This window comes from Equus przewalskii, chromosome 3 (assembly GCF_037783145.1).
Source record: "Equus przewalskii isolate Varuska chromosome 3, EquPr2, whole genome shotgun sequence".
In the NCBI taxonomy this organism is placed as follows: Eukaryota; Metazoa; Chordata; class Mammalia; order Perissodactyla; family Equidae; genus Equus; species Equus przewalskii.
In genome coordinates, this window is record NC_091833.1 from 114,072,921 (window position 1) to 114,100,011 (window position 27,091).

The following is a 27,091-nucleotide window of genomic DNA, read 5'->3' on the forward strand; positions in this document are numbered from 1 at the left end:
AGGGCCCATGCTCAGTTTAATCCTCATCTCTTGCCATCCTGAAATTGTGAATCATTTTTTAACACGAGACCCCACAAGCCACGCAGCCAGTCGTGACAACCGCTGGCCTTCACTGCAGGCTCCCACGGCCAGGCACAGAGCCGAGCACGTCACAGGGATCAGCTCACTCAACCCTCACGGCCCCAGCGAGGCAGGCGTCACTACCCTCATTTTACAGACGTGACTCGCCCAAGGGCACATGGCTCCTCCGTGGCTCTACAGATGTCTTAAATTTTTTATGTGAGCATCTCAACTTGAGAATTAGAAGACAACTGAATGCCCTGAACGTTTTGATCCAGAACATGCCAGAAATGAGAGGTGGGTTGGACTGGTGGTGAGCCTGGCCTAGCCAGAGCCCTAAGCCCATTTAAACCTGGTCTCCAGAGAGAACATATCCAGTCAATCTGAAATGAGCCCAGACTCCACCCACCTACTCCCATCCTCTGTCGTAGGGCTAATCTCAGGGGTGAAAGCACAAATCAGATCACTCCGCACTGCACTCCGAGCCACGACCAGAGTCCTCCCGAAGGCCCACGGCCCTGCTGGCTGTGGCTCTGCAGCTGCCCTCCAGCCGTGCCCCTCTGCTCTCCTCCCAGCTCTGCGTCACCTACACTCTGTTCACTCCTCAGGTCTCGGTCTGACTGCTCCCAGTGGCGGGGAGCCGATTCATTTCCAGAAACCCTGCCAGCCCAAAGAGCGCACCTGGGCACAGAAGGGCTGACAAGGAGGGACCTGGAAGTGCGACTGGGCCTGGCTCTGCGATCTGTCATGCTTTCCCCAGCAGGCTATCACAGATGTCCCTGAGCCAGGCTGACCGAGGCCCTGGGGATATGTAGCCTGGGGGAGGGACTTCCCAGCTGGCCTCTCTGGCCCCATCACTGCATCACCCACAGCAAATGTCCCACACTGCATGGAACGGGCGAGGCTCTCTTCTCTCCTGTCCTGCATGGGCCCTATACCCACGTTGTTCAGCCTAGAATGCTCTGCCCAACTTGTTCTGCTAACACATGTCATTCAAGAATCCAGGTGAAACAAGACCTCTTATGGGGTGACTTCCCTGACTCCCAGGCAGGTCAGGAGGCCCCTCTGGGCTCCTAAAGCCCCCAAGGTTTCCTTCCATCCTAGCACTGTGTTGTCTTGGCTAACCCAAACTTTTGCACACCAGATTGTGAGCTCCTTAAGGGTAGGCACTGGTTCTAAGCCATCTTAGTCTCCCCACCCCTCAGCACAGGGCACCAGGTGGGGTACGTGGCAGGCGAGTGGGAGAGTGGGTGGGTGGGTGGACGAGTGGTCAGAAGGATAAGGAAAAGCCACTCAGTCCAACTCAGCCCTTCAGTATGGGATTTATAGCCCCAGCAGGGCTTGATCCAGGAGGTCCCTAAGACTCCGTCCAATCTGACCTTCTAGGAGGTTATGGAACAGTCCCCTGCAGACGCCAGCTGGACCTCAATTCACGGGCTTGGCTTAGAAGGGAAATCCTCAGAGCACCACTCAAAGGAGGGAAAGAGAACCATTTCTCAAACTGGAAGAGTCTGTTCCAACGGGGAATTTACTTTTAGGACAACTTGTAAAAATATCCAAGATTTAGGGGCCAGCCTTGTGGCCAAGTGGTTAACTTCACGCACTGCGCTTCAGCGGCCTGGGGTTTTGCCAGTTTTGGATCCTGGACATGGCACCGCTCATCAAGTCATTCTGAGGTGGCGTCCCACACAGCACAACCAGAGGCACTCACAACTAGAATATACAATTATGTCCCGGGCAGAGGGGAGGGGGGTGGGCTTCGGGGAGAAGGAGGAAAAAAAACAAGATTGGCAACAGATGTTAGCCCAGGTGCCAATCTTTAAAAATATATATATGTACATATATATATATACACACAAGATTTAAATGAATAAAATACTGAGGAATATATTTAGCAAAAGAAGTACAAGACTGAAAACTACAAAACATTGTTTAAAGAAATTAAAGATGACTGGAACGGAGAGGCACCCATGTCCGTGGACCAGAAGACTTCACATGGCTGGGAGCAAACTGATCTACAGACTCAACAGTTCCTATCAAAATCCAAGCTAACTTCTCTGCAGAAATTAAGAGACTCATCCTAAAATTCATATTGACATTCACTTTTCAATACGAATAACCTTGAAAATAAAAAGAACAAAGTTGGAGAACATAGACTTCCTGATTTCAAAGCTTACCACAAAGCTACAGTAATCAAGATAATGTGATACTAGCATGAGAATTCAGAAATAAACCTTTACATTTATGGTGATTTGATTTTTGACAAGGGTGCCAAGACCATACAGCAGGGAAAGAACAGTCTTTTCAACTAATGGTGCTGGGACAACTGGACGTCCACACGCACACCACATACAAAAATTAACTCAAAACGCATCAAAAACCTAAACGTGATAGCTAAAACTCTAAAACTCTTAGAAGAATAAATCTTCAGGACCTTGGATTAGGCAATGGTTTCTTAGATAAGACAAAACAAAAGCACAAACAACAACAACAAAAAATAGAGAAATTGCACTTGATCAAAATTTAAAAATTTCAAGGACACTGTAGTGGTTTGAATAGTGTTCCTCAAAAATTCATGTCCACCTGGAACCTCAGAAAGGAACTTATTTGGAAATAAGGTATTTGCAGATATAATTAAGGATCTTGAGATGAAGTCATTCTGGACTTAGGGTGTATCCTAAATTCAATGACTGGTGTCCTTATGAGAAGAGAAGAGGACACAGAAAGACACACAGAGAAGAAGGCGACATAAGGACAGTAGTAGAGACTGGAGCGATGCAGCCAGAAGCCAAGGAACACCTGGGGCCACCAGAAGCTGGGAGAGGCAGGAAGGACTCTTCCCTAGACCCATCAGAGGGAGCATGACCCTGCTGACCCCTTGATTTCAGACTTCTGGCTCTGGCCTTCAAAAATGTGAGAGAATAAATTTGTTGTTTTAAGCCACCCCCCCAGTTTGTAGTTTTTGTTACGGCAGCCCTAGGAAACTAACACAGACAGCATAAAGAAAAGAAAATACAACCCACGGAATGTAAGAAAATATTTGTAAATCATATATCCAATAAGGGGCCTATATCCAGAATATATAAAGAACCCTTACGATTCAACAATAAAAAGGCAAACAATCTCATTTAAAATAGGCAAAGGATTTGAATAGACATTTCTCCAAAGAAGATATATACAAATGGCCAATAGGCACATGAAAAGATGCTTGACATCACTAATCATTAAGGAATTGCAAATCAAAACCACGATGAGACAGCACTTCATACACACTAGAGAATAAATTTTTGTTTTAAGCCAGCCAGCTTGTGAGACTTTGTTACAGCAGCCCTGGGAAACTCCTGTGTGTGTGTGTGCATGTGCATGAGTGTACTTATTTTTACATTGACTTTTAACCCTTAGGCAAGTGAACCAAACCAAACCCTCAAGGCTGAGAAGAGCCACGTCCTTGCCCAGAGCCTGCCAAGAGCAGCTGTGACCAGGCCTGACCGGAGACATAAACCACTAAACTGAGGCCTCAGAGAGGCAGCCTCAGGGGGATATCAAGGGAGAGAAGGACAAAAAAAGTGAGGCCAGGGGTTGACCCTGCACAGGGGAGGCAAGAGACTGTGGAGAGCCACAGACAAAGGGACAGAGCAGACCACTAGCGAGACCCAGAGCCAGTTCACAGCACACAACGTCCAGTCAGATCTTACAAACAGATCTCTCCCGTATGACCGACTGTGAATGACAGAACGCAATACCAGAAACTGTACGTCCTGAAGAACCAGAGCCTTTCCTTAGAGACACAAGGAACACAGCCCAGCCCCGTCTCAGGAGTTTCAGACCCATGTCCTCTGTACCTCCCCTGGCTGACCCACAGATACCTCATACTAACCAGCCAAGAACTGGGCTCCCCACCTCCCTCCTTCACATCTGTGCTTCTACCATGCTCCTCGTCGCTGGGGAAGACCCCACCAGCCCCCCAGGCCAGAAATTGGGGTGTCCTTCTTAGCTCCCAGCTAATAATAGCCACCACATCATTAGGATAACATCAGTGGTTCTCAAACTGCTGTGCCTCAGAATCGCTGGAGGACTAAGGCTCCCAGAAGCCAGCTCTTAAAGCCCCCAGGTGATTCTCCTGCCACCAACATGTGAGAGCCTCTGCAGATGACAATCCATATCACCCAGACACACGCAGCTACTGATCTGGAGGGGACTCCTGGGTGCCGGGCGCTGTGCAAGGCGGCTATAGACATTATTTCTCAAGCAACCCTTTGGAGCAAACAGTTTGTTTCCCCCATTTTACAGATGAAGAAAGAGTTCGAGAGGTTAACTAAGTCACTGGAGGTCACACAGCCCAGCAGGGGAGCAGCAGGAGCAGAGTCTCCGTGCAGGTCTCTTTGCCCGCAAGGCGCTCCCGCTCAGCAGGAAGGGGGCTGGAACCAGAGGTGGCCCCAGGCCTCTGGCCAGCAGCACAGGGAGCCTCGAGGGCCAGGCAGGAGCATTCGGTTCTGGGGAGCTGTTCTCAGCCCCGTTGCCCACCTGAAAAACCTGGAGAATTTTATTCTTCACGCCACTGCCTGGCTCCACCTGGCCACTGAATCACAACTCTCCAGGGGTGGGCCCGAGAATGGGATTAGATTTTCATCCCCCCAGGCACCTGCAGCAGTGGTTTTCAACATCGGCTGCACAGGAGAATCATCTGGAAACACAGAACTCCCGATGCCCAGGGTCCGCTCAGTCCCACTGACCCAGAATCTCGGAGCAGAGTCCAGGCTTAGGGGTTTTCAAGGTCCTCAGGTGATTGGGACCTGCAGCCAAAGCTGAAACCTCTGGCTTCGGGCCTGCCTGCGCCAGGTGTGGTCTCAGGCCAGGAGTGCAGGCACACCAGGAAGCTCGTGAGCGATGCAAGATTTCAGGCCCCCAGACCTGCTGAATCCAAACCCCAAGTGGAGCTCAGCAGACTGTTTGGCCAGCCCTCCAGGTGACCCTGATGCTCCTGCAGGTGCGAGAGCCTCTTGTCTAGAGCCTCATTACTCCAAGTGGGTCGGCAGGCCCAAGCGTCAGCATCACTGGGATCTTGGGAGAGATACAGAGTCTCAGGCCCCACCTTGGACCCACTGAATCAGAGCCTGCGTCTTAGCAAGAGACCCCGGTGATTCAAGCACACAGTAAAGAGAGAAGTTTCATCCTTCCTCCCCTCTCCCACTGCTCCTCCCGCCTTGGATTAGAACCCCTCACTGGGACAGAGGTGAGGCCCAGGTCCTGTTTAAATGTGATGCTGTGCTGCCTGCAGGCCACTCTAAGTAACAAGGCAAGAGTCACGTGAGCCTGGGTCCAAGCTGACTCAGCCACTGAGAGCAGCACCGAGTGGCAGTTTAGGGCAGTGCTTCTCAAATTTAACGTGCATGGAAACGACCCTCGAGGCGCCCTCAACTTCCCTTAGCTGGCCCCTCCCCAGGAAGGCTGATCCCAGGGCTGGGGCCCACGAATTTAAATTTCCACCGAGCTCCCAGGTGATGCAACGCTGCCGGGCCAAGGATCACACTTGGGTAAGCCTGGTTTAGTGTGGGCTGTGAAACCAGTCTATCAGGGTTTGACTGCAACCCTGCATTAACTGTGTAGCCCTGTGCCTCAGGCGTCTCACCTGGAAAATGGAGCCAGTAGTGGTTACAACCTCATAGGTCATTATGAGAAGGCAACAGAGTCAGACAATAAAGTGCTTCAAGAGTGCCTACTCTGCACTTATCATTTTAAGTTTTACTACACCACCACCAGTACCACAACTACCACCATCCTACCACTGTATCCTCCACCACCCTCACCACCGCCACCAGCACCATCACCGAGTGTTCACACAGTTCCAGCCATCAAAGATGCCAGCTTAGGTGGACAAGCAGACAAGAAACGGAGAGAGAAGGATACAGAGCCTGCTGTCATATAAACCATCTCAATTTGCTTCAACATGTGTTCAGAACTGCATGCGAAGGGCATGAGTGAAAACAGTGACTGGAGTGGGAAGACAGAAGAGGAATCTTTACGTGTCCTGGATGTTGGTGATTCAACCTCAAAACCCACCTAGACCGGGTGCGCCTTGAGGGCAGGCCTGTGCTTCTCGCATCACACTCCAACTCCCCGCGCGGGCCCAGCGCAGGACCAGGAAGGGGTCAGCAAGCCCTGACTTTCCAGTCACCTTCCCACTCAGTTTCTGCCTCCAGAAATGGGGAAATGCTTGCTTCGAAGCTGGTGAAGGGGATAGTCTTGCAAAGCCGTGTAGACGTTTAATAGCCAAGCATGATTGATATTTCTCACTAATAATCAATAACTAACAGAAAAGCAGAATTTCTCACGTCTTCTCCAGAAGTTCCCGGATGACACTGAGCATTCTCCCAGGACACATCCCACACCATGCCATGCAAGAATTCCCGGTCCACTCCCTCCCTGTAACGTAAGTAAATCCTTCTGAAACATTAGTCCAAGCTCTAATGTCTACAATTTCGCCATCAGACCAGCCGGGACCCTCCACCTGAACGGGCGGGTGAGCTCAGGAAAGCTACTCAGAGCAAGGGACGCTTTTCTCTCTGCTGCCCGAGCACACTGTCTGAGCATCCAGCCCCTCAGCTTTACATCCTGCTGAACTTTCAACTTCCTCAAGCTGGCAGCAACCTGGTCCCTTGGCACCAATGAGACGATCTGCAGAGAACATTAATAAATCCCAGCTGCAGAGCACAGTGCCTCTAATGAGGAAGGAGGCAGAACCATGGAGAGAGAGACCCAGGCCAGGCCCGCATCTACATCCCGCGCTGCGCCAGCCCTGGCCCATGCTTCTTCCTGTCACCCCTAAGATCCTGGCAGGCCAGGCCTTACTGGGCCTTTGGGAGAAGAGAAGATCCGGCCCTGGCCCAGCCCTTGGGTAGCTCATGGCCACCCATCAGCCCGGCCCACAAAGGGCATTAGTGCCAGGACAGAATCAACCAGGGCACGGAAGCCCCGGGGTGGCAGTGGTCATGTTCCCCAGAGTGACCTTCTGTCCCCAGATGCCCAGGGCCCTGGGACTCTCTTCCCAAGGGCTAGAGGGAATGTTTGAACAAGAAAGCTTCTCTTACCTGCAAGGCTCTGCTCACGTGGCCCCCTTGCCCAGGACGCCTCCCTGCCCATCCACTCACTCCACAAGCGCTGACTCTGCATCTCCTGGGCTCCCAGCGCGAGTGCAGATGGTGAAATGGAAACAGCGGCTGCCCTCGCGTTACTCAAGATCTGGCAGGGGAGGTGGCTCGTAAGCAGATGACTGCAATGGAGGGAGGTCAGCGCTCGGAGCCTGGGGGGCTTCCTGGAGAAGGTGACCCCCAAGCTGCGTCTTCAAGGAGATGTAAAAGGCTAACTAGATTGACAAAGGATAAAAACGCTAAGACACCAAGCCCGAGCAGATGTCTGTGAATGTTTGTGTGTGCAGAGAGAAGTTCAGGAGGTTCCACCCACGACTGCTTACCCCACAGGGGACAGAGAAAAAGAGGGTTGATTAATTTCTTTATTCTTTTCTCTGTTGGAATAATTACAATAACAAATACTACTTCAGCAATTTTAGAAGGCCTATAACTTTAAGAAAAATGTAAGGGAAAGAGAGGAAAGAAAATTTGAAGGAAATTTGGTCCAAAAGCAAAGATTTTTAAAATGTAATGATTTCTCTCTAGAGGGAGGAATGAATTTTGTCAAAAGCCTCTGCCTCTATTTCCAAACTAGCCCCCAAGAGGCCACTCAGAATGGAACTGTGGGACGAGCAGTTCCCCCACCTCGAGGCAACTGCGACACGGAGGGGACACAGCTGATCCGCAAGACGCCTCTCCCCATAGGAGCACTTTTTACAAACTCTGTATTTTGCAAAGTTTCAAAACTACAGAAAACTTCCAAGAATAGTACAATGAACTCCTTATACCTCCATGTAAACTCGCCAATTGTTGACATTTTTCCACATCTGCTTCATCTATTTATACAAATGTTTCTATATGCATATGTCTATTTTTAGGAATGATGTGAAAGCAAATTGTAGACGTCATGACACCTCCCCCTAAATGCTGGGGCTTTTATCTCTTAAGACCAAGGACGTTAGGAAATCAACACAATTATCAAAACCAGGGAATTTGATCATCGAAACATTTCCTATTCAACTATCACCAATTGTCGCAACAATGTCCTATGTAGCAAAATGATCATTTCTCCTGACCCAGGCGTCAGAGCACTAGTTAAAGAGCAGTCGGATGCAGGATGCAGCCATGTCTCTGTCAGAGGTACTCTGAACCGCAAACTCCCCCAAAATAATCAAGTGGAAAAGTGCCACACAATGATAACCAAGAATAAGAGCATCACCAGGTAACCAACAATCTTTGACCAGCAGTCGGCAGGGCACAGCCACAGAGGCTCAGGCAGCCCCAGCTGATACCAGCCCTGGTCTTTGGCCCTGTGCCTAAGAAAACACAAGCCACACGCCCTCAGGCCTGGCGGTGGGGTCCCCTCTGTCCTTGGGAGCTGGCAGCACGGACCGGGTGGGCCAAGGTGCAGCAAAGCAGGAGACCTGGGCCCGCACCTCCCAACCTGCTGAGTCACTCTGAAGTCACACAGCTACTGTGGGCCTCAGTTTCCCCATCTGTAGAGCCCCAGCTCTTCCTTGAGGCTCCTTGGAGCAGTTACAACATGCTCCCTGAAAGGCTCCCCTGAAAGGGCCCCCCCAGCTGGCCCAGCTCCTCATCTCCTGTTCTGGTCCCTAGGACTCCCCAACTAGACCACGACACCCAACTCCCAGGGGCCCCCAGTCCTGCCATTTGTCCCCACTGGCCACTTCCTCACCCCAGGGTGCCACACGCCCCCTCATCCACGGCCACCCTGAGCCCTGCAGAGTTCTGATCCAGAGTCCCTTGATCCTGGTGACTACCACTACTTTTCTGAGAATCAGAAATAAAATATATTCACGGAACAACCTTGGTTCCCACTGCCCTCAGGGTGAAAACCAAACTCCTCGGCCTGGACAATCCCCTTACCACAGATTCCCTCAGAGTCTCCTCATCCGCTAAAACAACCAGCGGCAGAGAGCAGCAACCCTGACGGGTGGGCAGCATTCTCCAGGGCACTGCGGAGGCCACAGAGGCTCAGAGAGGTTGAGGAACTCGCCCAAGGTCACACGGCTCAAAAGTGATAGAACCAGGGCACACGTAAGTGAGCTCCAGAACAGACCCCCTTCCTTCCACATAGAAAGAAAAAGATTTTGTCAACACACATCTCTCTATATGCACACTGCCTCTGGACAAAGCTGGAAAGAACACTAAAATAGTGGTTCAAAGAGTGGTGGGAATACAAATAAATGCCATTTTTTCCCTTTGTAATACTTTCATTAATTTTGTATCATTTTATGTTTACAGGGGAAAAACGATGACTAGAAATCAGCAGATGCTACATGATACAGTCCCAAAGCATCTCACTGTCACTTCTTCATGGAGTCACTACCTACAGGTGTTAAAACCGGTGGCCTGATTTCAGCTGAGGACTCACCCCCGCGTGGCTGGCACCAGGCCGGATTTCCCACCAGCCCCACCCAGGCAGATGGACACTGCCCCAGACCAGCACCCTAGGCTATCGCCCTGCCCACACCCGCGGCACGCCTGCCGGTCCCTGGCTCTCCCTGCACCTGGGAAAGACTTTGGATTCAGGCCTCAGCCTTTCTTTTCCAATTAAAGTAACAGATGCCTCACGAGTTCCTTTAAAGCGGCTGAGTATTATTTAATCAATGGTCATTTTGAATCCCAAGACCTTTGTCCTCTCTGGGTCTTGAACCTCAGTTTCCTCCTCTGTATAAGATAATAATCCTGACATTATCCACAGGTCCGCACCAGAATTCCTACTAGGGGCTGAGGTACCCTGCTCAGCAGACCCACAACAGCAGGCAGCATTATTACCATTTTTTTTTAAAGATTGGCACCTAGGCTAACAACTGTTGCCAATCTTCTTCTTCTTTTTTTTTTAAGGATTGACACCTGGGCTAACAACTGTTGCCAATCTTTTTTTTTTTTTTCTGCTTTATCTCCCCAAACCCCTCCGTACACAGTTGTGTATCTTAGCTGCAGGTCCTTCTAGTTGTGGGATGTGGGACGCCGCCTCAACGTGGCCTGACAAGTGGTGCCATGTCCGCGCCCAGGATCCGAACCCTGGGCCGCCGCAGCGGAGTGCGCGAACTTAACCACTCGGCCACAGAGCCGGCCCCCATTACCATTTATTGAGAAGATATTAAGTGCCGGATACTCTCCCAGGCACTAAAGAGACAGATGAACAAGGCACAGTGCTGCCCGGAGTGACTGGAGGTCTAGACGGAGGGAAGAAGGGCTACAAATCCCTAAAGGGCTTGAACTTGACCTCGAGCACAGCATAGAGCCACGGAGAGGTTCACACCTGGGAGGAAAGAGTCAGACACCCAAGCTTTTCAGACCAGTTGCTCAGGGTCAAAACGGAGGGCTGCCTGGAGGGGGCCCTTTGGGGGCAGGGAGAGTACCAAGCTGTGTCCCCAGCTGGTGGGTTGAAAAGGTGTGAGGTGAGCCAAAGATCTGAACATTTTAGGAGGCGAAACCAGGCAGGACCTACAGCCCAAGAGGACGGGCACAGGGAAGCAGTCCGGAAGGTCGAGTTAAGATGTACTGTATCTTTTACTCCACTTCTGAATCTCTCCAAGCATTTACCGAGCTCCTACCGACTCAGACCACAGGGCTGCTTTTCTGCAGAGACAGGAAGCAGCCCTGTGCCTCGTCACCCGGACCCGCTCAGAAGGGGGCAGTGGGGTCAGAGAGATCAAGGGCTGGGAGACACGTCCCTCCACATTCACAAATGGGGAAACCGAGGCTCTGAGAGGCAGACAACGAGCCCAGGTTGCACCGAACACACAGGAAGCCAGGGACTGGAACAGAGCTGCCAGTGCCCAGCGAGGGCCTGCTTCATGGCGTCCCCCCTCGGGTAAGCTCCTGGCAGCAGTGACAGCCCCGCTGGCCAGAAAGTGTCGGAGTCCTTCCAACTGCAGGCAGGCAGAGCCCTTGTGTTCAGGAACAGTGCCCCCCGAACCCCGCGCCTGGACGCCCCCTGGCATCCTGAAACCACGAAGGGGGCTTGGGAGGGAGAGGGTGTTGGTGGTCAGACGTCAGACTTCCAAAGGGAAAATATTTAGCAAACACCGCTGTGGAGAAGGAGTGAGCTCCAGACTTGGGAGGGATGTTAGGAAAGGTCATCTGGTCCCACGTGCCCATTGTACAGATGGGGCCTGGAGCCCAGCGAGGGCATGTCTAACCCAAACCTACACAGGGAGGCAGGATCTGAACCCGGCCTCTCCACTCCCAACCCTGCACTCTTCCTACCTCGGCCTCACACTTAGCCTATTCTAAGTTTACAAGCCACATCACCACCTGCTCCAGGCAGCCCTCCATGACTGCCAAGGCTCCTGCCCCTGAAGGCCTACACCTCTGTAGAAAGCCTGGCCTTCACTGTCAGTCAGACGCAGAGTCGCATCCTGGCTCCATCCCTCCCTGCCTGTAGGACCTACATCGAGTCATGTCACCTGAGCGGGAGACGCTCCTGCCTCCTGAGACTGCGGCACGGATTCAGTGAAGGAGGGCCACCCCTGTAGGGTCTGATGCGAAGCAGCCTCCTCGACGGGCTGACCCAGAGAACAGCCTGACAGCAATGGCCGCGTTCCCCGACATCAGTGCGACCCCCTCCACTCCCCTCCAATGCCACCACCCGCGGCAGAGCCACCCTTCTCGGCGGCCTGGGAAGCACCTGGCTCCGTCCTGCCTCCGGGCCTCACACGCTGCGACCGGCCCTCTGCCCGTCCTCTCCTCCCCGCCCCGTCAAGTCTCCTCAACGCTGAAGGCAAGTTGGTGCAGAACAGCCCCAACCCCTCCACTCTGACCCCAGCCGCTTCCGCTTCCGAGGTGTCCTGTCGGCACTTCCTGCCACTGAATTTTAAAGGCAAGCCTGACTCCTCCCCTTCCGCTTCCTGTCCCCGCCCAACCTTGCCTCTGTGGCCACGCCCACTCCCTGCTTCCTGTCCCCGCCCCTCCTCCCTGGGGATGCAGAAACTGCTGCAAAGGAATCGAGTAGTGGGGAACCGTCAGAATGAGTTGCAACGACTAAAAAGAAGGCCAGGTTACAAAGTGGGCACAGTGTGACCCCAGGAAAATGTGAACTAGCACATACGTTCAGAGGAGAACAAAATGAAGACCAGAAGATGCTTGTCAAACATGTTGTGCTTCTTTCTTGAAATGAAATCAGGTTCAGTGGTCCACATGAAGCTGCTCTGGGTCCAGACCTCAGCCTCCCAGGCTACCTTGGCTGAACCCACCTGGAAAGCCCAGATGTGGGTGGATGGGGGCAAGGATCTCATCCTGAGGCCCCGAGACTCACTAACTCTGACTGTTAAGTGACTACTGAACCTCCCAGGGCCTGGGTTTCCTCCTGCCTGCTTGCACAGCGGTTGAGAGGCTTAGAGAGGAACATAAAGCACCCGCCCGGGGGGCACTCAGCAAACGCACAGCTGAGCCAGACTGGATGGAACAGAGAGGAAAACTTAGCCCAAGGCAGGGGGCACGGCTGTGCTCACCCAGGAGACCCTGCCTCACCCATCACCATTCCCATCCACCACCACCACCATGCTCCTCGGCCTTCCAGAAACCCTCACAGGTGCCCTCAATGGGACAACACTGCAAAGCCACAAACCCACAGGAAACCAGGCCTCTCGCACCATGACTCAAACACCTCTTCTCCATTCTGCTAGGCAGAGAACAAAGTAAAGGAAGTGGCCCAGAGGTGGCCCGAGTCAGGCTGCATGGGTCTGTCAGGGCATCACTCCTGCCCCCAAGGCCAAAAGCAGCAGCTAAACCAAGAGCTGTCGCTCATAAGAGCCTGCTCTATGCCAGACAATGTGCTGGGCATACCCATCTCAATCCATCCTCAAAACCTGCTTGTAAAACAGGCAACAGTATTATCTCCATTTGACAGATGAGGAAACTGAGGCTCAAAGAGGTGAAGTCACTTGCCCAACATTCACAGCTTGTAAGTGGCAGAGTCAGGACTTGAACCCAGGTGTGTCTGACTCTAAGACCACATCCCAGCTGTGCAAATAACTGTGTCAGTCTTGTTTGATCCTCAGGACCCAGCACCATACCAGGCATGCTCTTAGAAGGCACCCAAGGACATTTTTAGGGAGGAACAGACAGGCTCCTTCCTGCATACCATGCCATCATCCTCCAAGACAAAGCATATTGACAGCAAATTAAACACCACTGAGTTAGCCCCAACACATCCATAAAACAGTACTTTCCAAATATTCCAGTTCATGAAAAGCTTCCAATATCATCAGAAAACCACCCACTTCGATTCCCCACCAAACACCCACAAACACAAACACCCCCACCCACAAACACAAAAAAATTATGATAAAATTGCTACTCATATTCAGAACCCACATAACAAAACTCTAATCAAATAGAGGGAATGAGAGTTGTTTATCAACATTTGTGACAAGATGAAGCTTCCTTTAGAACATTCTGTGCATGTGGTGTTTTCCTTTTTCTTTAGCTTTTCACTGTAAAATCTTAGCAAGTGCAGAACAGGAGGGAAAATGTGAGATGGGGACGAGCATGGGGACTGATACCTGTGCTGCAAGAAAAACAAAGGCAGCCCCCACACTCCTCTCCCATCAGACAGAGTTCAACACAATTCAACAAACATGCACCAAGTAATAATAACAACAGTTCCCACTTATGTAGCTCTCACTCTGTGCCAGGAACTGTTCCACACTTTCCAAATTACCTGTTACTCCTCAGCTCATTGACATGGGTATTATTAGTGCCCCACTTTAGTGTCCCAGCAGGAAGGGGTAAAGTACCTTGATCAAGGTGACCCAGCTAGCAAGTAGGGATGGGAGGTTGTACCCAGGTCATCTGGCTCCAGTGTCCATATTCTTACCTGTTCTGCTATATAGCTTCCAGGTTCCAGGTATTACACTAGGACATGAAGATTGAGCCACAAAGGTAGCCCAGAGACTGCCTCATCTGAGGGAAGGCCAAAGCAACTACATTTATTGGGCAACTAGCTGAGCCCCAGGCATTCTGCATACCTGGGGGTAGACAGCTGCCACCCTTCAGGCAGCCACAAGGCAACAGGCGCTTTGCACACATAATCTCAGCACTCCTGAGGTCCTGGAGAAGCACATAGTATTTTCCTCATTTTACAGGGAAGAAATTTCAGCTTAAAGCAGGTAAAGGATTTGCTCAAGTCCCCACCTCAGTACAAAGCCTTTGCTCCTTCAGCTGCAACTTGCTAGCTCTTGGCAAATTCCTTGCATCATTTTGGAATCTCTCCTTTACTGATGTACAGGGGCACCTTAAGAAGCCCCAGAAAAGGCCCCAGACATCAGGTCATTTCTGCCCCACCCCTGCTCGGAATGAGTCACAAGGATGGCAAGTAATCACATCACGAAGAACAAGGAGGGGTGGCTGGTGACTTTCAAGCAAAGAGCAACTTCTTTTGTGGTTTCCACATCCTTGCTACACCAGCCTCTCAATGTGGCTTGATATGCCGAGGGCACCCCTCAACAGACACCTGCTGAGTGCCTGCTGTGTGCACAAAGCTGGACGCAGAGCTCATATATGTCCTAGCTTCTCCCAAGAAAGTGACTCTAGAACTGGGGGGATGGGGGGTGATGCTGAGACAAGTAGGGAGAAACCAGGGGCTCAAACGGGGACACTCATTACAGGGCTGGGGTGCTGGGAACAGGATGAGCTTACTGCCTGGTTACTCACTACCAGGTTACTACCACCTTGGTGGGGAAGGAAGATGGTCAAGGATGACCATCAGGTGCAGACATCTGCCAAGTCCCTCAAACGAGCTGGCCCAGGGCTGGGTGTCCCGGTGGTTCCCCCACACCCCTGAGAAGTTCTGGTCAAGTAAGGAGATAGGCCAGGAACAGGCTGTAGCAAGCCCAGGTGATCACTGGGAGACCAGGGGTGCTGGGTCCCAGGTGGGGTGAAGGAAAGAACATCTGAAGTGGGCCCTGGCAGCGGTGAAACACGGACATGCAGACAAGGGAGCAGGGCTCAGAGGAAGGCGGAACGGCATTTATGCAGGAAAAGCAACAGGAGCACAAGCTCCATTCATTCGTTCGTTCATTCATTCACTCAAAACATCCCAGTGTCTGCCCATGCCAGGCCTTGAACTGGACACACAGGTCCTGAGCTCCGGCCAGTGGAGAAGGCAGTGGCCTCACAGCGTGGCCAGGCTGTGACAGGGCGATGTGCAGGGTCTGGGAGGTCAGGGAAGTGCCCGAGGAGATGAGCCTGAGCCAGCTCTAGAGGCAGCAGAAAGGGCGTGAGATGTGCAAAGGCAGGAGGAACGGAAGGGTCCTGGCAAGTTCAAGGAAGGCAGATGGCTCCATAAGGTAGGGGTCGGTGTTACGGATGGAATGTTTATGTCCCCCACAATTCATATGTTGAAACCCTAACCCCCAGTGTGATGGTTTGCAAAGATAAGGCTTTGGGAAAGTGATGAGGGTGGCGCCCTCATGATGGGTTTAGTGCCCTTATAAGAAGGAACACAAGGGAGCTTGCCTTCTCTCTCTCTCTCCACCTTGTGAGCACACAGCAAGAAGTCAGCTATCTGCAAGCTAGGAAGAGAGCTCTCACTGGCACTTTGATCTTGCACTTGCCAGCCTCTAGAACTGTGAGAAATAAATTTCTGTCAGTGAAGTCTACGATATTTTTCTTATAGCAGCCAAGCAGACTAAAATAGTCAGTAAAAACAAGAACATCAAGAGATGAGATCAGAGACATGGCGACAAGGAGCATGTGCTTCATCCTGGGCCACGGGGAGCCCCTTGAGCCCAGGAGTGATAGAGCCAGGTGTAGTTTCACAAAGGCATCACTCCTTCTTGGCATGACTGCTCTTCTTCCCAACTCTCCCAGTAACTCAAGGGCCATTCCGAGGACGGACTGTGTGGCCAGGCCCTTCAGACCGTCCTGGAAGGGCGCTGGACCTTGTGGTCTGCTCACAGAGACTGGGGTGAGGCGAGCGCCAGCTCTAATGCTGCTCTGCCTCCAGCTCAGTCAATGACAGCCCTGGAGGCTCCGCCCTCCCGGGTCCCAGTCTTAGGAATGTGAGGACACTTGGAGGTCGAGACAGAACAAAGACTGAAACATGACTCTGATGGGCAGATGACAGCATGCAGACACAGGGCCTGTGAAGGGATGGTGGCCCATGTCTAAAATGGAGCAGAACCATCAGCACTTTGGGGTGCTGGGAGTAGATGATCGAGCCTGGATTCCAAACCATGTTCCACGGAGCCTTGGTGCTCCCTGAAGATGCTGGGGGTCGGGGGGGGTGGTGCTCAGGGATCAGGGGTCTGGAGCAGCAAATGGTTGATACTATTGTTTTTCAGGTGTACTAATTTTAACCACTCACCTGGGCTGCCAGGAGAACGCTCAGCTTTGTGTAGCTCTTGGGGTAGAGCCTCTCCCGTCATCTCCAGTAAAAGGTATCCTGAGACGACAAGGTAAGTTGTTGACAAAGACCTTACCGAAGGCAAATGTGGTATGCAAAGATTCTCAAGACAGAGTACTCTCACAACCACAACAAAGCCCAAGTACTATACTGATCAACTGAGCACTCAGGAGGGCACAGCTGTTGAGATTACGACTGTCACCCCAAACCTTTCATTTTGAAAGTTCAACATTCATCAAAGCAACCCCACTGTTCTCAGGGCCTGACCTTGTAACTAGTAAGCAGTATAAGTTGAAAGTCAGAAAATAAATGTGCTAATAAACCATTGCCTCCCTGTTTTGTATATTGGGGTAGTGTGGTTTAGCTGCTAAAACAATTTTTTTGAAAACACTTCATTTTACAGACGGGAAAACAGACACAGAGAGAGGTAGGGGCACTGAGTTGTCTATGATAATCTGTGACTATCATCCCTGCTCATTGGGCTTCAAGAAGGCAGAAACCAAGTGCCCGGTGCACAGCAGGCACCCCACAAACACCCACGGAAGGAAGGACTGCTGGGAGGCAGGGCAGGCAGTAGCTGGGCAGGACTCAAACCTGCGACTCCTGGCTCAGGGCTGGTTTTCACACTCTGCCACCCTCCCTCTTTTCCTAGAAATGACGATACAGCGCACACCCACCATCACAAGGAGGGAAAGTGCTGTAGAACAGGGCCAGAATGTCTTCCTTCTTCCAAAGGAAACCACTAGAAGCCAAGCATGCCCTTCGCTCTAAGCACCAATCTGGAATGTGTGCTTATTTGGATGGAGAACTGCCCTTTACACTCCACAAACAAGGTCCCCTGGTCTCACCTGTAGACTCGGCAAGATGGTAGGAGTGATTTGTACTTACTGGAGGGAACCAACCAGTTCTTAACTATTTTAGAAACAACCAGACTGTGTAAATACAGGATAACTGGGGACCAGCCTTGCCTGCCCTGGTTCTCAAGCTGGAGTGGGTATCAGAATTTTCCCAGAAGGCTTGTTAAAAGCCAGACTTCTGGGCCCCATCCCCAGTGCTTCTGATCCAGTAGCTCAGGGTGGGACCCAAGAATGTGCATTTCTAAAATGCTACCAGTTGATGCTGCTGCTGCTGCTCCAGGACACCACTTCAAGAACCACTCTTCTGATATGTTCATTACAAACTCACCTTATTGTGGGTCAGTAAGGCAGGTGTTCATGTAAGGCAGGATGGGTAGGATGCAGACTTAGGAGATGGGGTGGGGGCAGAGGAATGGGCATTCCAGGAAGTGGGGCAGCAGGAGCAAAGGTATGGAAGCTGGAAACAGTGGGTAAGGAAGTCAGTAGTTCAGTTTGGCCAGGAAATAGGGGTGCCTGGGAGTGATGAAGGATGAGGTGGGAAGGAAAAGCAGGGCCCTGGATGTCAGGCTGACAAGAGTGGAACTGAGCATCAGCTATGAGCCAGGCACTGTGTTTGCTGCCACTAGTTTCTAATTTCATTGCACTGTGGTCAGAGAATGTACTTTGTACTATTTCTATCCTTTTAAATTTATTGAGGTTGTTTTATGGCCAAGCATATGGTCTGTCCTGGAGAAGGACTCATGTGCACTTGAGAAGAACGGATATTCTGATGTTGGTGGAATATTACACAGATATCTGCGAGGTCTAGCTGTTACATTGCTGTTCAAGTTTTCTATTTCCTTGTTGATCTTCTGTCTAGTTGTTCTATCAATTATTGAAAGTGGGATATTGCAGTCTCCAATTATTGATGGTGAATTATCTATTTCTCACTTCATTTTGCTCAGTTTTTGCTTCACGTATTTTGGCGCTGTTGTTAGGTGCATATATGTTTAGTTGTTATATCTTCCTGATGGATCGACCCTTTCATCATTATAAAATGTTATTATAAAATATCCCTCTTTATCTCTAGTTTTTACTTTAAATCTATCTTATTATCAGTATAATCAGTCTAGCTTTCTTGTGGTTGCTCTTTGCATGATGTGTCTTTTTATTTTCAATCTATTCGCATCTTTGAATCTAAAGACAGCATACAGTTGGAATGTTTTTATATATTCTGACAATCTCTGACTTTTGATTTAATTGTTTAAGCTACCCACATTTAACCTTATTATTGATAGAGTTGGGTTTACTCTGCCGTTTTACTCTTTGTTTTCCATATGTCTCACGTCTTTTTGGTTCCTCTATTCCTCCTTTACTGCATTCTTTTGCATTAAGTGAGTCAGGCAGTGTTTGGCATACAAGCCACGATGAGAACTTCAAAGGGCTATTTATTTTTAATTCAGACAGCAAAATTTCCTCTCTGACAATTTTCAGTTTCTTAAACAGCTCATTTTTTAATCAATCATGATTTTTTTTCTCTCTGGTGCCAGCAAACGGGAGCAAATCAATTACTCATCCAATAGTCACCGAACACCATCAACAAAAATGTCCATTAGCAGTTTCCTTGGTTGGAGGAGTTGAGGCTACAGCTTGACCTGCCCACAAGGAGGAGGGATGGGGCCATTGATAATGTTTTGGGAATCACCTTCATAGCATGTGGCAACTGGAAGTGTGGTGACAGGTCAGTGCTTCAGACTGAGGTGAGAAGGGTTGGTCAGAATCCACAACAAAGTCCACAGCATGGGGATCTTCAAATGCCATGGCTTTGCTCTTGCAGCCACCTGGCACGGATGCTAATGAAACTCTCTCTGGTAAGCAAAGGTCCTTTCTGCACCTGCTACATTGAACAGATAAGACACCATCCCAAACTGATCAGCCCACATCCCTGCCTGAAAGTGACTTGACACACACCCAAACCTCCTTGTCACTTGACCTCTTAGTCTACCTACAAAGCCCTCTGTTCCTCAATAAACATGAAGGGAAGCTACAACCCAGGAGCTTGTGAATTATGAAATCCCAAATTCACAATGTATGTTGTGAACACCTGAGGTCTGCGGCACCCAATACCTCTCCTCCATCTTCTGGCTGGAGCACTCCCAATTTCTGATATCCTATCCAGCATCAGGACTTGTTTGTGACTTTGGTCTGAAGTGCCTTGCATTCGTTTTTAACCATCCCTATGGAAAACTCAGGGGATCTGGTCCTTACCCAGGTCCTCATAAACTGGGCTTATCCTGGATGACTGTCATACTCCAGGGAGAGATAGATCATGTCAGTAAAGCACCCATTTGACTGACACTCTAAACAGATTAGGCACAATTTAGGGATATCCAGGCCCGTGTTCAAAATATGGCGTCTGGTTGGCAAAAAGAATCTCATCCAGCCCTCATCACGGAAGGCTCAGAAACCCAATTACCGCTGGGCTTACTGAGGTCACTCGCCCAGCTGCCCCAGCCCAAGGAAGCAGCCCTGCCAACTCCCAGAAAGCAGGTGTGTCTTCCAAAGTGCATTCTGAGGTGCAGCCTGGGAGAAAGGGAAAAGTCATGCCAATGTGACCTTCTGTAAACACAAGAACACGGTTTGGACGCTGAAGAACAGCTTTCTAACAATTTCTAACAATTTTTCTGCCCTAACCAAAGAGCAGGCTGTAAGGTAGTGAAATCCCTGTGTGCAGGGGAAGGGAACCTTTATTAAGTTCCACAGATGCTTTACACGCGTCATCTTTGGGCCGACACAACCACCTGGGTATTGTGATACTCTGAGTATCGTGGTATCGGAGGCTTATGGAGTTAGCTGTCATTAGAGGTGGCTGCTGCACAGAACAGAGTGAAGCTTGTTAAGGGTGGAGTGGATCTGATGCGTGCAACAGACACTAGGACCTACTGTTTCCCTGCTAGGTCCCTCCCAATACTGACATTATAAGAATCTGTGAGACCAAAGGCCAAAATTCTACTGACCACCTACTGTGTGCCCCACCCTGTGCCAGGCTCTGGGAATCCCACAGTGAATCAGATGGCATCTCAACCCTCCTGAAACCTTCTGGAAACTTCTGTGTAGTGGAAGAGTCCGACAAGTCACTAGCAGCTTCAATACAATGTCCAGTGCAGTGACAGAAGGACGTGCAGAGCAGTAGGAGCTCTGGGGACATGCCTGACCCGGCCTGGGGATGGGGAGAGGGTACAGTCAGGAAAGGGCTTCTGGAGGAAATAAGGCTGATGGTGGATCCTAAGCACAAGTGGAGGCTGCTCCCCCGGGGGATGAGGGTGGGGAAGGCTAATAGGCAGATCTGTCAGAGGGAACAGCACGTGCAAAGGCCTGGCTCAGTCAGGAACAGCGGGCGGATGATGTAGCTGGACACACGCTCCACTGAAGGTGTGAGAAGGGAGGAGGCAGGAGTGGGCCACGCCAGGCCAGCAAAATCAGGTGACGGAGGAAGCCATTAGTCCATTCCTCTGCCTCCGGGCTGTTCATCCTAATCCAGCTCCAGCGACTTCATTCACTCCACCTCCACTCATAGAGTAACAAACGGGCCTCTCCTGGGGGCCCAGGAAGGATGGAGGAAGTGACATCCAAGCCGGGCCACGGAGCCTTAGGATTTCACAGGTGGGTGCTAGCAGGGTGAGGCATTCCAGGCAGAGGGTGCTGGCAACCAAGGGTCTGGGGGAAGGAGCAGGGCTTGGGAGGGAGGTATAGTTCATTGGGGAAATAATGTGAAGTGAGTTGGGAGCAGGCCATGGGGGACTTGACTGCCAGGCTAAGGTGGCTGAACTCTCCAGAAGTAATCAGCAACTGCAGGAGTAGCCAGAGCAGGTCTGAACCCCACCACTGCCATTTCTACCTGTGCGACCGCAGGTAAGTCACTCATTCTCCAGCAGTGAAGTGGGGCAGGCCCGATGATGGCCGGAGGGGAAGGCTTATTTCTGCCTTCATCACTCCTGCCTTCAATAACCTGCCCCAGGGGCTCGTTTCCGCTCATTTGTGAGCACAGCCCACCCCTAACCCCCCACCCCAGCAGGCTGCCCGACACCAGGCACCTGCAGACAGGTGTGCCTGTAGAAAACGAGGACAACATTAGGTGACCCCTGCAGGCATCTCTCCACGTGGAGCAGACGAGCCCCGAGATGGGGATGGGGTGTGACCCCCAGGACACCCGAGCTCCTAGAGGTGAAGTGACTTGGCCTCCTCGTAGCTCCTGGCTGTATGGGAGACAACCCAATTTCTCCCTCAGCTTGGAGGAAAGCAGCGGAGATGGGGTCGGGAGCAGAGGACACGCGCAAAACAAGAAGGGGGCTACGCCTCACCCCGAGAAGCAGCTGCCCTTGTCCAATCAGAGCTGGGCCACCAGTGGCTCTCGCCCAATCAGAACTGGCCGTGGAACAGCCCCGCCCACTGCGGGGAGACGCTCAGAGACCTCTCTTCGCGGAGAGGCCGTGGGAAAGGCACGTGAGACTGCAAACTCTTACCGGAACAGCAGAGTCCTATTGTGGCTGTTACATGCAGAAGGATTAAAAAAGGCTAGAGCCACTGAGTGGAGGCGACTCTGAGCAGAGCCGCCCAATGCTCTGGGGCCACACAGAAGTAATCGCCTTGGCTGCCGCTTAGGGAGAGCCTGCTATGCACCAGGCTGGATGCAGATCCATCTGGTTCTCCTCCGCAGGCCGGCCCTGATAGAGACCCAGCTCTGGGCGCCCCACGACCGTTTACCATGCCTCCTTACCAGCATCCTTGAGGGAATCACCTCGGTCTCAGTGCGCACGTTTGTGTTTTATTTAGATTGCGTAGACTGTGGGTCTCCCCTCTCAGAATGAAAGCTGCCATGGGCGGGGACCGTGCCACATCTCCTCCTCAGGGGGCCCTGGTTCCTTCCAGGGACACACAGGAGGCCCTCAAACATGCACTGTCACTGTCTGTCATCAGACAGAGCTTCTCGTTTACAGAGAAGGCAGCTGAAGCACTGAACACACTTAACGACCTTGCCCAGGGCCACCACTTCACAGGAGGCAGGCGACCATCCTCGGAGCCGGGCCCTGCTCTCAAGGAGCTGGGAGTCTGGAGCAGGGCTGCTCAAAAGGAAGACACTGTGAGCCCATGTGCAATTCTAAATTCTGCTAGTAGCCACATCAAAAAAAGTAAAAAGAAACAAGTAAACTAATTTTAATAATAGTTTCATTTAGCCCAACTTATCCAAAATAGTATCATTTCAACATGCGATCAATGTTAAAGTTACTACTGAGCTCTTTTTCATTCTCTTTCTCGTACAAATTCTTTGGAATCCAGTGTGTATCGTCCACTCGCCAGCCCATGTGGATTCAGAGGAGTCGCACTGCGGTGCTCAGGGCCCCGAGAGGCTACCTGACTGCACAGCTCGGCTCCGGGAGGTCCCCTGGCCACCTCGGGTCAAGCAAGCTCGCAAGTCCCTGGAGCAAGCAAGCGTATGGGTTAGGGGACTCAGTCACAAGCGTTATGACCACGCTTCTGCAGCTACCACAAGGGGCAGCAGCATTGACAATCACCTACTGCACCCGGGCACAGTTCTGGGCAGTCTACACCGGTTATTTCTGACCTTCATGCCGACTTCAAAAGGTAGGGGCACTGGACTGTCTCTGTATTGAACGAAAGAGGAAAGTGAAGCTCAGAAAGATTAAGTAACAAGCTCTAGATCACAGAGCCAGCAAGACAGAGGGAGGAAATTAACTCATATCCGACTCCACACAACGATCATTTAATGAGCACCTATTGTGTGCCAATACCCTGTGCTGGGAGATGAGAGAAAACATGCCAGGCCAGGTTCCTGTCCTCAGGTGCTTGCGTTCTAGCTTAGGGGATGGGAGGAAGGATAATAAACGAGGAAATGAAGCCATTTCAGATGGTGATGAATTCAGAAGCAAACACGGTGCTGATGGGGAGAATAACAGTGGAGGGGAGGTGGCATCTACCTGGAGTAGGCAGGGAAGACCTCTCCAAGGAGGGGAAATTTGAGCTGAGACATGAAGGAGGAGAAGCCAGTTCTGGCGAGGGCAGGAGAAGAGCATGCCAGACGGCAAGCAGCAGACACAAACGCTCTCAGCAGGAAGAGTCCAGCATGTTCCAGGAACCACAGAAAGGCCGCCGGGCTCCCCGTGCTGTGCCAGCTGCCTCTCTGGGCCACTCAGTTGGCCTCAGGCTGTCCCTCGTGCCTTGGGGCAGTCCCACGCTCTAGCTTGGAAAATGGGAAGCCGAGAAACCATTCTCCAGGTGTCAAGAACAAGTCAAGGCTGGAGGCTCCCAGTGCAGCGCCGGCCACCAAGGGCACATCCACAACTGTCTGACGGGCAACTGAACTGATGAATGAGCGAGCAGTGGGAGGAGGGAATGGAAGCACCAGGAGAACAGAACCTGGGCAGCCAAGGCTCAGGAGAGGGAGTTTTAACACTTTAAGCCTTGCTTCAAACGCTATTCATACTAGCCAAAAGGTGGACACTAGCCAAAAGGTGGACACCGCCCAAGTGTCCACCAACAAATGAAGAGAGAAACAAATGTGGCAGATCCATACAACGGAATATCATTCAGCCATAAAAAAAAGACTGAAGTACTGGGGCCAGCCCGGTGGCACAGTGATTAAGTGCACACGTTCCGTTTCGGCGGCCTGGGGTTGGCAGGTTCGGATCCCGGGTGCCAACATGGCACCGCTTGGCAAGCCATGCTGTGGCAGGCATCCCACATATAAAGTAGAGAAAGATGGGCACGGATGTGAGCTCAGGGCCAGTCTTCCTCAGCAATAAGAGGAGGATTGGCGGCAGATGTTAGCTCAGGGCTAATCTTCCCCAAAAAGAAAAAAAAAAAAGACTGAAATACTGACACAGGCTACAACATGGAGGAAGGTTGAGGTCATCATGCTCAGTGAAAGAAGCCAGTCGCAAAAGGCCACATATTATCTGACTCCATTTATATGAAAGGTCCAGAAGAGGAAATCCATAGAGACAGAAGGCAGATCTGTGGTTGTCAGGGGCCAGGGAGGGGGAATACGGAGTGACTGCTTAATGGGATGGGGTTTCCTCTGGGATGATGAAAATGTTGTGGAACAGATAAAGGCAATGGTTGCATAACACGGTGAATGTACTCGATGCCACTGAACTGTATACTTCAAAATGGTTAATCTCAGGTTGTGTTAATTTCATCTCAATAAAGAGGGGAGGGAGAGGAAACAAAGAATTGTTTCAACAGAAGAATCAGGTCGTGATCCTGTTACATAAAACCCTGGGTCTCGGCAAGCAGGTCGGAGTGACCAGTCTCCAGAAGCAACAGGATAAAGTCGGAAAAGAGTGACAGAGGTTCCGAGGTTAAAGGAAGAGGAAAGCCACCTTACCAGAGCACTCCGCGTGCCCACTGTGATGCCCGTAATCCTCACCGTGTGCCCGGCCTCCAGAGGAAGCGGGACACCCTCGGTGTGGCCCACCCTCCAGCCCTGAGGAAGGCCCAGGGGCCAGTCCGGGGCTCCAGAATCAAAATGCAGCCAAGGTAGAGGCATGGGGGCCAGCGGGCCAAGCCAGCACGTCCCCTGACCTGGCACACACAAGGGCATTACTGCCACAATGCGCAGCCCTTGGCAGTCCTGGGAGGGCTCCACACAGAGCCTTCTTTCATTCCCTAAAGTGGCCCGTCAGCCAAGTCTGGGACACGAGGGGGAGAGGACAGCAGGAGGCCTGCATCCACACAGCATCTGGGTCCTCCAAGGTCCACTCTGGAGCTTTAGGACATGTGATGGCCTGGGGTGGCTTCCCAGAGCTGGAAAGGGTAAAGTGGACACCACAGGCCGGGCCGCTGGAGAGGACAGACTGACCTAACACCCGATGAAGGTGCAGCTGCTCCAGGGAACAGCCTCGGAGCTCCTGTTCCTGCAGGAGGCTGGGCTCGCCCCTCTGTTCTCTATCCCGTCCTCGCACCTCTGAGATCTGCAGGGAGGGGCCTGGGGTTATCCCCATCCGCAAATGAGGACACTGATCGCCGAGGGTTCGGAGGGGGCATTTGCTCGTCCTTGACCAGCTGGTAAACGGCAGAGCTGGCATTCAAACCCAAGGCTGCCATCAAACCTTCCTCTGCTAAATTTGACACCGCTGATGTTTGCTTTTTGCTACAAAGCTCCTGCAAGGCAGCATGGGTCGCGGTTAAGAATGTGGGCTGCCAGTCTGGGAGGAGGGAAAAGTTCTGGAGATGGATGACGGCAATGGTTGCACAACAATGTGAACGTGCTTAATGCCACTGAACAGTACACTTAAAAATGCTTAATATGTTAACCATATTTAAGTATTAAATATATATATTTAAGACAAAGATATTGTAAGAATTGATCAGGTACTAGGCCATTAAGAAACTGTCGACAAATTTTTAAAAATAGACATCATACAGGCCACATTCTCTGAACACGGTAATATTCAATTAGAAGCTAATAAAAAAAACCCTACCCCCCCTAAAAAAAATAATAACATGGACTGCTTGCGTGTTGCTGCTCCCCCAGTTACCAGCTGTGTGACCCCAGGCAGGCTTCAGAGCCTCCCTGCGCCCATCTGTAAAATGGGGCACTCAGGGCACCTCCCTTTGGACTTGCATCCGGGACTGAATGAACTCAAACCATGGGTGGCCCAGACCAGGGGCAGCCAACGGTAAAGGGCCCGGCAGCAAACGTTTCCGGCTTTACAGTGTTTGTCACAACTGCCCAACTCTGCCGACACAGTGCAAAAGCCGCCATGGACAACAGCCCATGAATGGGCGTGGCCACATGTGATAAAACTTTATTTACGATCAGGCAGCGGGCTGCAGGGTCGTGCACACACCCTGGCACTTGGGAGGTGCTTAGCAAATGCTAACTGTTATATTTAAGGAAACAGCATTTATCTCGATTCATTTCTGTAGCCCAGTGAGAGCTCCAACACTCCCTGCTGCAGTTCCGAAAACAAACACTAACACCAAAGACGAGAGGGGGCCCCTGCCCGCCTCACGCCAGCACCCAGCACCAGTGCCCGCCCGCCACCCTCTCTCTGCTTTCAGGGTGACTCTGACCCAGCCGGCTAGTGGCCTCCTGGGCAACTCCCTGCCAGCACCCTGCCCTCCCTACCTCCTACCCAGGGGCTCCCAAACCCCGCCCTTCACAGCACGAGGGCCCCGGGCCCCTCCCATCCCCGGCCCTACCTGCTGGCCCGTGGCCCTGGGCTGTCCACCTGGCCTGGGAAAGGCATGAGCAAAGAAAGCCTTTTCTGAAGGTGTCCAGGGCCAGAGTGACAATGCTGAGGTCCCACCGCCGGCCATCCCTGGGGCCTTTTCCCAGCCTTGGATTACAGCATCCCCAACGGCAGCTGCCGGCTTCAGGGAACGTGTTTCTATGAAAAGCACTGAGACAGCTCCTCTGATTGGTTTCTCACACCAGCCCTGGAGGACCGTTGTCTTTCCATCGTGGGAGCCAGCATGCTTCATGGAGCAATACCTAAGCTCCAGATCGAGGGACCCCTGCCAGTGAGTTCCACCCCCGCCTCTGCCTCCAGCTCCAGACCTGCTTGTCAGGTGCTCACATAATTCTTACCCGACTGGTGCCGTGCAGCTTAAATGAGATCATTCATGGCAACAGTGGGAGTTTAAGCAACGACAGCTATTTTCCT

The 27,091-nt window shown here is 51.6% G+C and overlaps 1 protein-coding gene across 6 annotated transcripts in view; it reads right to left on the minus strand.

Moving 5' to 3' along the window:
• JAKMIP1 (janus kinase and microtubule interacting protein 1) overlaps nt 1-27,091 on the minus strand; it is a 147,806-nt gene that overhangs the window by 117,020 nt on the left and 3,695 nt on the right. Inside the window, exon 1 of one of the 6 annotated variants that reach the window (XM_070613306.1) lies at nt 26,628-26,793. The exons of 3 other annotated variants lie outside the window; for them this stretch is intronic. The gene's annotated coding sequence lies outside the window, so the exon portion shown is untranslated. Of the gene's footprint in view, nt 1-11,847; nt 12,058-16,527; nt 16,601-26,627; nt 26,794-27,091 lie in introns of those variants that run through there. 2 more of the 6 variants (XM_070613307.1, XM_070613298.1) reach the window with 2 other exon arrangements.